Genomic DNA, 11,712 nt, shown 5'->3' on the forward strand with positions numbered 1-11,712 from the left:
GAGGAATACTAATTTTTCATCTGCTAAGGTCTCCTTCTCTTGTCACAAGATGGAGCTGGCTATCTTACTCTTACAGTCAATACAGCAAGGTATATCTCCTTTCTTATGCCAGAAGCAATAGGGAGCTCCCCTGACTGCCTTTTCCCTTGGCTTGGATATATACTGATTGTCCATCACAGCCTATATGGTCAATGTAATCAGCTTTTTGTTTATATTTGTCATGAGCCTTGTGGCTCCCTTTTACATTAGCAGGTATGAATTTTACAAAAGGACACTATTAGAGAGCAGAATAAAATACCATTAACAAAGCATTAATCACGTACTATGCTTTATTCAGTCATAACAAGGTGAAATAAGTTCTTACAACCAGCAAGTGAAAGGGCAAACCTGCCTGGGCTCAGTGTAAAGCTATGAAATATTATGTCAAAGACCTTATCCATCTTTTGCATTTCAAACCATTACCACTGTAACACATTCCTTCAAATCACTGTTGAGAAGGCTACATGACTAGAAGTAACCTCTGTTCCACAGAAGAGAGAAGTGTCCCTTATACCTGTCTGATCCTCTTTAAACAGACACTTAAATAAACAGCTTACAAAATGCATAAAGCTTTAACAGCAAATACACTGAGTTTTAGGAACATATGGGTTACAAAACATATTAGTCAAAATTTTGGTCATTGCTAAATCAAGCTATATAATTTTATAATAAACGAGGATATACTGAATAAGCCTACTTTGCCAGTATTAAATGCTAGAGGTTATTTAATATTAACTGAACATATATAACATCTCTAAAATATAGAAGTGTCTGATAAAATTTTCACTTTTGGCAACTTCTTAAGAGATTTCATGCTGATTGTTAGCCATTTACTTTAGCAGTACAGCCCTGACCTCTAGTGGGTTGAGTGAAACACTCATTACAAGCAGAATAAAATGCTAGGTCGGTTTCTTAAGTATTTTCATTTCAGGCTGGAAAACGCAGAAGTTCCAGCACAGCCATATGAGCAGCCAAGGACTATTATACAAATGAAAATTAATTACAGGCCAACAGCAGTACTGCCTCTGCCTTATGGCAACATCCATCTGAGTGATGAGGTGTTTATGACAGTCAGCAGATGAATGCTCATTCCTATTGGGAGTTCTGTATTAAGTAAACCCCATTACTAGTTTCTTAGATATCTGCATAGTTTGGTTAGCTTATCTTTTTTGACTGACTTATCTTTTGACCCAGAGATATCCATTGTTGGTTTCACAAAAACAAACAAGGCAGGTTAAGAATAGGTACATTGCATAATTTTATAATGCAAGCCTACCTGATTACTGTGAAGCATTATCAACCCCTTTTACATCCAGTGAAAACTGATGGCACTAAACACTTCCATGCTACACTCCAGACTCAAAGATTAGGGATCTTATGTTTCCTGTTATTTCTGTCCCACAGTGAAAATTAAATTCAGAGCTCTGAAAAGACTGCTGCAATGATTTTCAATGAAATATGGGAGGCTTCCATATGAAGACTCCAGAAAACGTGCAAGATACATTAAAAATAGCTGTCTTCATACTGAAGGCCAAAAAAAGACACAAGGCAATGGAAATGAGAACTCTCTCTTTCAAATTCTTGACACAGGGTAGATGATATATGGACAGTCTTAACAGGATAGCCATAGTTACTGTACTTTTGCTCCTGCCTATAAATCCTAGTCTCCAGCATGGCAGTGCTAATGAATGCATCCATACAGTTGATTGTCCTAGTTACTTACATTATCTAATCATATTAATGTAAATGATGGTGTTCTGCTTTACCATGAACTAAGCAAAAGGGAATCAGACCAAACAAGACACAGCATAAAAAGGGCATCATTCTTAGCATAAAAACAATAATTAAAAAATAAAATCAAGACACCTCTTCCAAAGAGACACAAATCCCCTGCACTTCCATATCACCTGTATCTGATCAAAACACAAATATGCAGATATACCTTCCAGACTCTAAGCATTACATGTGAAGACCAAAATCTGTTGCTTATGAAGGCTGGAAAACTCAGCCAAAGTATCCGTTTGCATTCAGGAATCCCAGATGATCTTTACCCATTCCTTCTCTTACTAAGCAGCTTGTGCTGCACTCTGTGGGAGCTGCCAAGTTCAGGCAAGGGGAAAGCCATGAAGAAGGGATGATAACGAGATATTCTGGGCTAGGTTGTCCATCCTGTTGCTCCTTTTTTTCTACAAGAGGCTGGTAAGAGTGAGATAGAGTCATTTATGTAGGACAGTGAAGTGACGTTAATATCAGAGGTGCAGACTGAGTTCAGGGTAGAGCAAGAGCTTGGAGAAGTTGAAATGGCCTGCGGAATAGTTGTGTCCAAATGTCCCACAGATCTTTAGTGTGAATGTTCTGTTCATTCTCCCAAGGCTCCATAATGTCCTGTCATGTAGACAAGGTAATCCAGCTTTCAGTAGCCTCACTAGAGCAACCATCAGAAGAGCAAATTCAAAATAATGCATGTGGCTGGAACTGAGTATCTTCTACCGTTATATTTATCTGATAGAATTCATAAAATTGTAATCATAAATCACTTTCTTCAGTTGTCCAACCTGAGAGCTAACAAAGATGCCTACTTTGTACAGTGTAAGTCAGCACATTCTGAAAATCAAGGCTTTTTTTAAGGTATCTCTAGCTGAGCCTCCCAAAACTGAGGCATCTAAAGCTCTTGCAGAAAGATTCAGTTTGAGATGAAGACACCTAATTTTCTGTGTCTACGTGTGTCAATGCTCCAGGGTCAGCGGAGCTCACCCATACAGCCGAGGAAGTCAGAGAGAGTGACTCAGCTGACCAGCCAAAAGCTGACTAAAGATAGGCGTCTAGTACCATTTTAGGGTCCATCTGGTATCCTCCTGGCCTCCAGCTGAAGAATACAGATCTGCCAGCCCTGCATAAGTGTCTCAGATATCCTAGGGCATCACAAAATGCACTAGATGCTTATCTTCAAGCAACTGGAACTTACACAAGATATCTACTTTAGGGTGGAGTGAATTTATCTCTAGGCTTTACTGAGTATAATGGAAATCTATGCTCCTAGTGCATGTGTAGTCACTGTAAGTGTCTTAACTATGAACTAGATCCTATCCCTAGTCATTTCAAAATATTTATTCCATGGTATTGCATATTTAGTTCACCTCTGTTGTCCAAAAGCAACTGGAGAGCTTTCTCTGTGACTTTTTGTGCATGCTTTCATGAAGGAAAAACAACATTCAGACACCAAAATGAACATAAATCAAAGAATGTTGTTCATGTCTATTTTCCAGCTGCCAAATTCTCTTTCAACAGTCAAATTACAAATACCTGCCTACAAAAGAATGGGTGACTGTACAAGGTATACCTGACCTTAAAACTAAATAGAAGCTGTGGTTCCTCAGCACATCTGCAAATCATTTAAGTCCTAAATATGAATGTACATACCCAGGATAGAAAATGTTAGCCACCGGGATTTTTTTAGAGCCCACACAGCAAGTCAATGACATTACCGAGTTAGAATTCAGGAGTTCATGGCTCTCAGCCCTAAGTTTTAATCACATGCCCACAGTCTGTCTGATCAGAACAAAGAGCTTGCTACTGATGAGCATGCTGTCATTTCTTTTTTCATCTGTACTCAAATGAGGGGGACAGTACTTGAATCATTGTCTCAGCCTGAGCACATAAATCTGATTCATATGCCTGCATGCCATTTCATTATGAAATAGCACAGGGAAATGAAAAACAGTTTTGCAATTTTGTACTGGGACAAGTGTATCACTATGGCTACAGAATGCTGACACTCATGAATGCGTCAAACTAACTAATCAAGTAAATCTGTTTATAGACAGATAGCTATTATGAATGAAGGTTTGTTAATATTAAAGAATAATCTAATTTAAATAGATTAACAATGAGACTGACTTCTCATCTACACTGAAATATTAAAAGTTAACAAAAAATTCCCATCACAATACTTCAGTCTTTGAAATTTTTGCACTGCTGTTTCTGTTTTGTATTTTTATTGTTCTATACAGTCAGCAAAGTGAAACATATATATTAAAAGTTAGTTCCTATCTAAGAAATTTTGAAAAATTATAGAAATTTCAGATTCAGAGTCAGTCCTAGACTGATTTTATACAGACAGCTAAACTCACTCTTCTTTGTAACCTATGCAGTTTATAAACAAAGACATCAATGGAGATAGTAGGCTTTGCAGTAGCTGCTTTTAATCTTTTATGTAAAAGGCATAGGCTCATAGGATAACTCACGTTGGAAGGGACCACAGTATGTCTCTTGTCCAACCTCCTGCTCAAAGCAGGGTCAACTGTGGGCTCAGATCAGGTTGCTCAGGGCCTTATCCAATCAGGATAAAAGGTAGGTAAGAAAGGAAATTGTCAGAGTTTTGGCTCCTTGTCCTAATAAGGTACTTGAGGTTGTACGTGCAGGAACATACTTTTTCAAATGAATGGATTAACGTTCCCTCAGCCTCAAAAGGAAGCTAAAGAAGCATTGCAAATACTTACATCACAGCTCATCCTCCAGTACAGCCTTGGAGCAGCACAGCTATTCCTTGTTCTTTCTGTGTGGCTCTGAATATAGGATCAGTTGATTTCAAAGCCAAATTCAGTGAAGAAACAATGCTGAAAGAATTAAGCACTGATGTCAAGTTTTGTTGGTATTACAGAACAAAAACAAATTTTCAAATCCAAGGCTGAAGGGCCACACCACACTATAACTGAAAGGGATGAGGAAAGGATGCATCTGAAGAGAAAGTCTGTTTAGATATAAGAACTCAAAAGCAGTGATCAACAAATCTGGATTGTCTTTCCAGATTCAGCTAGAGTCAAACTAAGCGATGGATCCCCAATGCAGAGTCCTTTATATAATAAAGCAAACTGGCCTGTAGAAGCACAGGGTAGATGGAGCCTAATCAGTTCATCTTATCTGTTACACCAGACAAGGTACTAGACTCAAACAGAAGAAGTCATGTTTCTTATTGAGGTCTGAAACGGAGATGCTGCTATAAGAAGGAGCTTGGGAGACTAAGTTATGTCCTGACAGCTCTTGTTAATTTGATTCGTGTTGCTGTGTTGACTAGAACTTAAGAGCAACTGACAAGATCGTAGAAGTTGCATTTGCTAAGGCCCCTTTACAGAGGACTGAACAGGACTCAGGACTGGATTTAGAGACTGCCTTAACATAGACTTTAGGAGTAAATAAAAATCAAAAGGGAGGAATAAGCCAGTTTCCACAGTGGACCAGTAGGATTCCACAGGAATCTCCTGAGACCTGTGCTGTTCAACACATTCATAAACAATCTGGAAAAGTGAGTGAACAGCAAAGTGGCAAAATTCTCTAATACCAGATTATTCAGAGTAGTAAAGATGAACTCACAGCACAAAGTGAAATTCAACACACGTAATGGTCATAAAGAAAGAAACCCAAAATTGCAGGGTCTGAATCTAACGGAGAATCCTACCCAGGCTTTTCAGAAACTGAAGATGCCAAACATGAGATGTCTGGAAACCCTGTTTTAAAAACTCAGCTATCACCTCTCATTTATGTAGCTAATTTGAATTTGTGCCTGGTTAGTGGGAATGCTGAGAGGCCACTAGTATAGAAGATGGTAAGACCCTGCAGATGTGATAGTGCAGAAAAATCAATGGTAAAAGGCTTGCAGAAAGGGAAATGTAAGATGTCTGTTCTCCCGAAGGCCTTCCCTGAATAGTATAAACACAGCAGCGCAAAGCTAGAGGGAAACATGGGCCCACAATATGCATGCATTTGAAATGATCCAGCTTGAATTATGGTATTATAGCTCTTCTCAGGAACAATCTGCAATAACAAGGAAGACATAGTTAGAGAGTTGGAGTCACCAAAAATTAACAGGTTCCAGAGAAAAGGAATAAAAAAAAAAAAAAGACAAAGCACAGAAAGGATGGGTGAAAACTGCTCCAATTTTTTATCATCAACATCCCCTGTTCTGCAGAAGAAAAACTCATCATCTGGTAGCATAAATTTCAATGAAATCTAGTCAGTAAACCACAAGATGACTCATAGCATAATTACTTAGACAGCATCTATCTTCAAATGGATTTGTAGAAGCAATCACGGAGTTTTAAAAGCTGGCTTTTTAAATGACATATGGTCAGAAAAAAAGAAAGTGAGAAGGCAAACAAATTGAAGGTAGGTGGAACAAATTGTCATGCAGTATAGATGGATTATCAACTCCCAGGACTGATTTTCCAGTCTTCTTACTGGAAAAGTCAGTAGGTTCCCAAATCAGTTCCATACCTACAGATTTGTTTAAATATTGGATTCAAAATCTTCAAGCTTTTCCATATGGATTGCAGGGAACACAGAGAGAATACCAGACAATTGGCTTAAGCTAACTAAAAACAAGAAAATTTGACTTGCTATAAGACATTTTACTCTAAGATTTCCAAAAGTATGAATAATTGGAGAGGGCAAGCTTCATCATGAAGCCCAATAGCGGCATTCAAGTCGGAGATGACTATTCAGGAATCTCTAAGTTCATATTCTAAATTATCTCAGCTGATACTTATAATGTTTCAGCATGGAAGAGGATGGTGAGAATATTCACCTGGCACAATGAACGGCTAAATGACAGGAAAAGATGCTCAATGCTCCAGTTAATCACTGAATTAAAAAAAAAAAAAAGTTTCTAAATGTAAAGCCTCCTACTTTAAGCAAGTATAATAAATGCCAGAAATGTATTCCATCATCACAAATCCTGAAAACTTTCTAGAAGGATCAGAACACTGAGAGAATCTGCCAAGGGATGTGTTCTAAATAGAACCTTATCCCGATTAAAAACTGTAGTATATAAAAAACAAAATTGAAGCTGAAGATGCTCAATTACTTGGGCCTTAAAAAGTAATGTTTTTAGATTTGAAAGATATCGGTCTTGAGGAACCCATTACCTTAATGCGTAAAGAAACCTAAGAAGTTTGATGAGATTCAGTCATGAGTTTTGTTCACTTGTTCCTTTAAACTTAACAACATACAGATAGTAAGGAGCAAGTACTTTCAGGCCAAAATGTAGCTTTGCAAACTAGTTTGATTCTGTGGTGGTCTCATGGAACAAAAGAGTTTTAGTGCTGCATATGAAAAACTCCTCAGGTTTTAACAGTAACAGGAATGAAAACATACTTGCTACATATTTTTAATAGAATTATGAAGAAATGTATAATTTTTATTTACACAGATGCTTTATAATTGTTCTAGTTTAATGATCTCAGATTGTATTACTGAATGCCATATGTGTGATCTTTAGCTAGCTAGCTCCAGTGACAATCTGCAGTGGAAGAACTAACTTCCAGTACAGTACATACAACCAATATATGCCAAGCCAAACAAAAGAAGGTAGAATGACTATAATAGACTTATAACAGACAATGGCAAGTGTTCAAAACACTGTAATTACAATACTTTTTATCATTATAATCATTGTACAAAAGTTGACCATATGTTCATCATTGGTTCCATATGTGTACAAGAAAGAATACATATTAATTTGTTTCTGGTAAGGGGAAAAGGGGCATAAAGAAACAATATGTTTAGAGAATATGCAAAACCATCTGTGATTCTGAGAAATCCAGCTCCTCTTTTAAGAAGAAAGCACATTTCCGAACCCAATATTGAGATGCCTTTGTAAACAAAAGTTTACATTCAAATAATAGTAATATGCTGGGCCTCACCCACCACAGTGTTATGGAAGTCAAGCTGAAACCCACACACAGATGGGTAGATTAGCCCAGACACCCAATCCAGATATAATCTAACCTGGAGGCAGTGCTGGGGAAAGGCTGTAGGTCTCCCAAAGGGGGCCTACCACAAGGCCAAGCATAGCACAGGTTACTGCCTAAAGATGAGAATGCATTTCTGCCTTGGATAGAAAGTATTTTAGGCAGTCTTCAGTAATAAGACTGCCAGGCAGATCATGACTATGCACAACGTCCTTCTTGAGAGGTCAGGTCTCCTCATTCCAGCCTGAACTGAAAGGGGAGGAAAAGAAACACTCAAAACATGAGCCTTAATGGTACAGGCCATGAATAGAGCTCAGCTGCCAAGCTTCCTGATTCCATAGCCAGACAGTCCAGACTGACTAGTCCAGAGTAAAACAAGAATCTTTTTCACATAATCTTTTTATGAGAATAGAGAGGAAAATGTGGTATTGGCTATATTGCCTGAGATCAGCCTTTGGCTAGGAGGTCTTACGAAATGTCTAGTTCTCCTGCAGCTACTTGGGTTGCCCTTTCTCTGCAGTGAATCACCATAGGTCTTCACGGCATTCAGCACATTGGTGCAGAGCTGATCTCAAAGGCAGCACCACTTGAGCCAAATGAAGGCCTGATCAATAGGCACTGAGCAGTGAACTAAGAGCTGGCATGATGATTACCAGGATAGATTGTGGCAGTAAGAACCTGTTGTCAGTATGTGGGTCCCTCAAAGGGGATGTTGATGTTGCTGGGCAGAATGCAAGTGTCTATTTACTCAAAGTGAAATATAACAGAGTTCTGAAACACAAGAACATGATGCACATGGCCACTGTAGTTTTGAGCCAATGCTCCACAATGTTACTTCTGGTCATTAGAGTAAACTGAGATGAAATGAAACTTTATTTATGCTTACATTTTGCTAGGTTCAACTCTGACTTATCATATTAAAATACACAAAGTTACTGACTTACTTAACCATAAATCAAAAAGTATACTTAATATTCTTTGTTATGAAAATCAAAGAAACATCCTTTCAAAAAAAGGCCTAGCCAACAATTTGCTGTCATTTCACATTCCCAGTGTTCTTCACTTGGCAGAACAAAATGACCAAAAAATAGCCTTAAGAAAATGACAATTATGTTCTGATACCTTTTATAGTTACCAGGTAATGTGAAGGAGGATGGCACAGTGCAGAGATTCATAGAAAAATTTAGGTTGAAAGGTACCTCTGGGGTCACGTAGTCCAGTCCAGCTCAGAGCTGGGCTAGCTTCAAAGTTCAATCAAGTGCAGCAGCAGAACTGCTGTACCATGCCTCAATAGGTGCCTGGAGAAGTCAGCTTCCAGAAGGAACTGCCACCCGCTTCTCAACTAGGATGGGATCCAAGTCACCACTTCTTGATGTCCAGGAACTATGTGGGCTCCTGGCAAATCATGAAGGTAGCTTTTCACATGCTGAAATTGGGTGCCCATATTTTTCTTCCCACATCTGAAGAACTCTGATCCAATCAGAGGTTTTTATCGTATGTACTGAGAACCTCTGAGAGACTGTAGGCCTGATCAGCAATTATGACTTCCCACATTTTGACTGTTCTGAGTGTGAGTTGCAAAGGGGCTAAGAAGAAACTGGTGCTGAAACCGTAACAGTGTCAGCACCTGTGAGACACAGCACCTGGGTGACCCTGCAGGAAGCAGTGCAGCTTCTTCTAGGCCCTCTGCCCTGTCTCCAAATTTCCTTGAATTTTCAAGTCACTTGTTAGGACATGTCAGCACAGGAAGGTTAACACTGGCACTGAAGGGCAGTGGTGGGTGTGGTTCATTATATAGGATTGACTGGTGAATAACAGGGTAACTGAGCAAGTGAGTTGTGACTCACCCACAAGTGCTAGAAAGGCCTGGGAATAACCAGACAAGAGGTAGAAGTGCAGTGCTCTGCCCAGGGACAATATGTACATGTAGTGCAGATGTACCTGAGGCAGCTTGGAAATGTTTACAGACCCAGACAGAGTATGGATACCAGCAGTGCATCTCAACCAGGAACTCTCCTTCTAGGATGCCCTAGGAAGCAAGTCTGGGAAGCACTCCAGCAGTGTAGGCAGGCCATGTCGACTCAATTAATCCTTCAGTTTTAAAAAACAGAAAAAAGACACAACAATGGATAAGAAAAAAGGTTGATATATCTGGTTAGTAAGTCTTTAAACATGCATTATGACATGCAGACTTCTTTACCAGCTGCTGAAAGTCTAGCTACCATTAATTAATATTACAATGAAATTAGGATGAATTTAGAAGTTTTTTTACAATACATATGATTTTAGGAATACAAATCCTACTTCAAACTGTTTTCCAAATATGATGATGTTTCAATTCTTCACAATGATATTTTACCAATGAGTCCTGATATTTGTTAATCTGTAGCTATATAAACAAACTGGATAATTTTTTGTTAGACAAGTATCTGCCAAAAACAGTACAGGTATCATTTAACCTCTCTGGAGGGAGAGGACACAGTAAATTTCCTCCCAAGGTACTTCCAATCCCTGTTTGATGTGACTACATAATTCCCAGAAAAATCCAGTGAACACATACATATACAGTGAACATATACATTCCAAGTTCGCTGTGCAACTGTGATTTGATCTGTTTTGTCTGATTTTACAGAAAATTGAACTTTCCAGCAAAATAAAGAGACAATTATTTTTTTCACTTAACAAACGTAACTGCTTTTTAACACAATTTGAAAATTATCTTTTATCAATATGCAAACAACCATCAGTTTAAAGAGATCTCATTAATCATCTAGCAGCTCTAGGAAGTCACCTAGAAGCCACTGCTAAAGGCCCACAACAATCTATTACAGGGAAGAGGGCCTTAAGTGCTCCAGGTATCATCTTAAGAACAATTTCTATATACCTCAAATGGGAATTATCAAAATGAAGAGCATTATGACTGAGTAAAATTTATGTTCAGACTGTCCAGTTGGATTCTGGAATTTTTGCTTGAAAAGAGAGACAGGTAACTACAGTAAGGAGTTGCACCCCCCCCTCAAAAAAAAAAAAGTATTGGGATCTAGAAAAAGACATACAAGAGTTTTAAGCATCTACATGCGAAAAAGTGAATTCTCAAAATCACGACCCATCTGTCACTTAACAGAGAACCTGACTTGTTATATTAAAGTTCTGCTGAGCTCTGTTTCTGAAGTAGAACGACGTCAACCTCTGAGCCCGCTGCTGTTCCAAACAGCCCCCTGGGTAGGGTGGATAGTCCATAGCAAGTTTGTGTGAGGCCAGCCTGTGAGTCTAAGTTGCCCTTCATGTGCTCTGTCAGGTACAAAATAGTATTTGGTGCCTTGCTCTATGCTATATCCCAAGAGAGCCCTGTATGGCTTTTCTGAATTTGATAAAAGGTGAGTTTATTAGCAGCACAAATATAAAACTATCTATCTCTCCCTCCTGTATGCATTTTTACAAAACTTCTATCAAGTTCAAAAGGGCCAGCAGATTTTGCTGTGGAAGGACTTGGGGGGAGGGGGGGAACCTAACACACACACACACATACACTCAGCTACCCCTCTTTTCTGAAGAAAACTGAGATAGTACTAAACAAAGACTCCCCAGCCGTTTGTGCACCGCATCTTTCCAGAGTTATCAATTTTCTACTCCTTGAGGCCGGCAGCGGAGCTTGGGAGTCCACCCACCCACTCGCCCGCCACGGCCGACCCCGTCTCTATAGCGACGCCGTGCCCGCCCCGCCCCCTCGTCCCCATAGCGACCGCCCCGCCCCTTCCGGTGGCGACTAGGAAGCGGCGGGGCGGAAGCGGCGGGGGGCGCCGCCGTGGGTCGAGGCGGGGGCGGATGCGCGGGCGGCGAGGGCAGCTGCGCGGGGGGCAGGCCCCCACGTGAGGCCGCAGGTAACGGCCTTTGGCGTCACGTGCCTCCCCCCACCGCCACGCGGGGG

The 11,712-nt window shown here is 39.7% G+C and overlaps 1 protein-coding gene and 1 long non-coding RNA gene across 9 annotated transcripts in view; one reads left to right on the forward strand and one right to left on the reverse strand.

Annotated features, from left to right (window-relative positions):
• Window positions 1–4,547: 4,547 nt before the first annotated feature.
• On the reverse strand, window positions 4,548–10,758 carry LOC112977519. The gene is made up of 3 exons (XR_003257533.1): window positions 10,669–10,758; window positions 9,726–9,875; window positions 4,548–4,655 (listed from the first exon to the last, which is right to left on the reverse strand). It is a non-coding gene; the product is annotated as an uncharacterized LOC112977519 (long non-coding RNA).
• Window positions 10,759–11,581: 823 nt separating this feature from the next.
• SUPT20H (SPT20 homolog, SAGA complex component) overlaps window positions 11,582–11,712 on the forward strand; it is a 38,073-nt gene continuing 37,942 nt past the window's right edge. For all 8 annotated transcript variants that reach the window (XM_026089968.1, XM_026089969.1, XM_026089970.1 and 5 more), the window contains exon 1: window positions 11,582–11,665. The gene's annotated coding sequence lies outside the window, so the exon portion shown is untranslated. The remainder of the gene's footprint in view (window positions 11,666–11,712) is intronic.

This window comes from Apteryx rowi, unplaced genomic scaffold (genome assembly GCF_003343035.1).
Source record: "Apteryx rowi isolate R43461 unplaced genomic scaffold, aptRow1 scaffold_839, whole genome shotgun sequence".
Classification (NCBI taxonomy): Eukaryota; Metazoa; Chordata; class Aves; order Apterygiformes; family Apterygidae; genus Apteryx; species Apteryx rowi.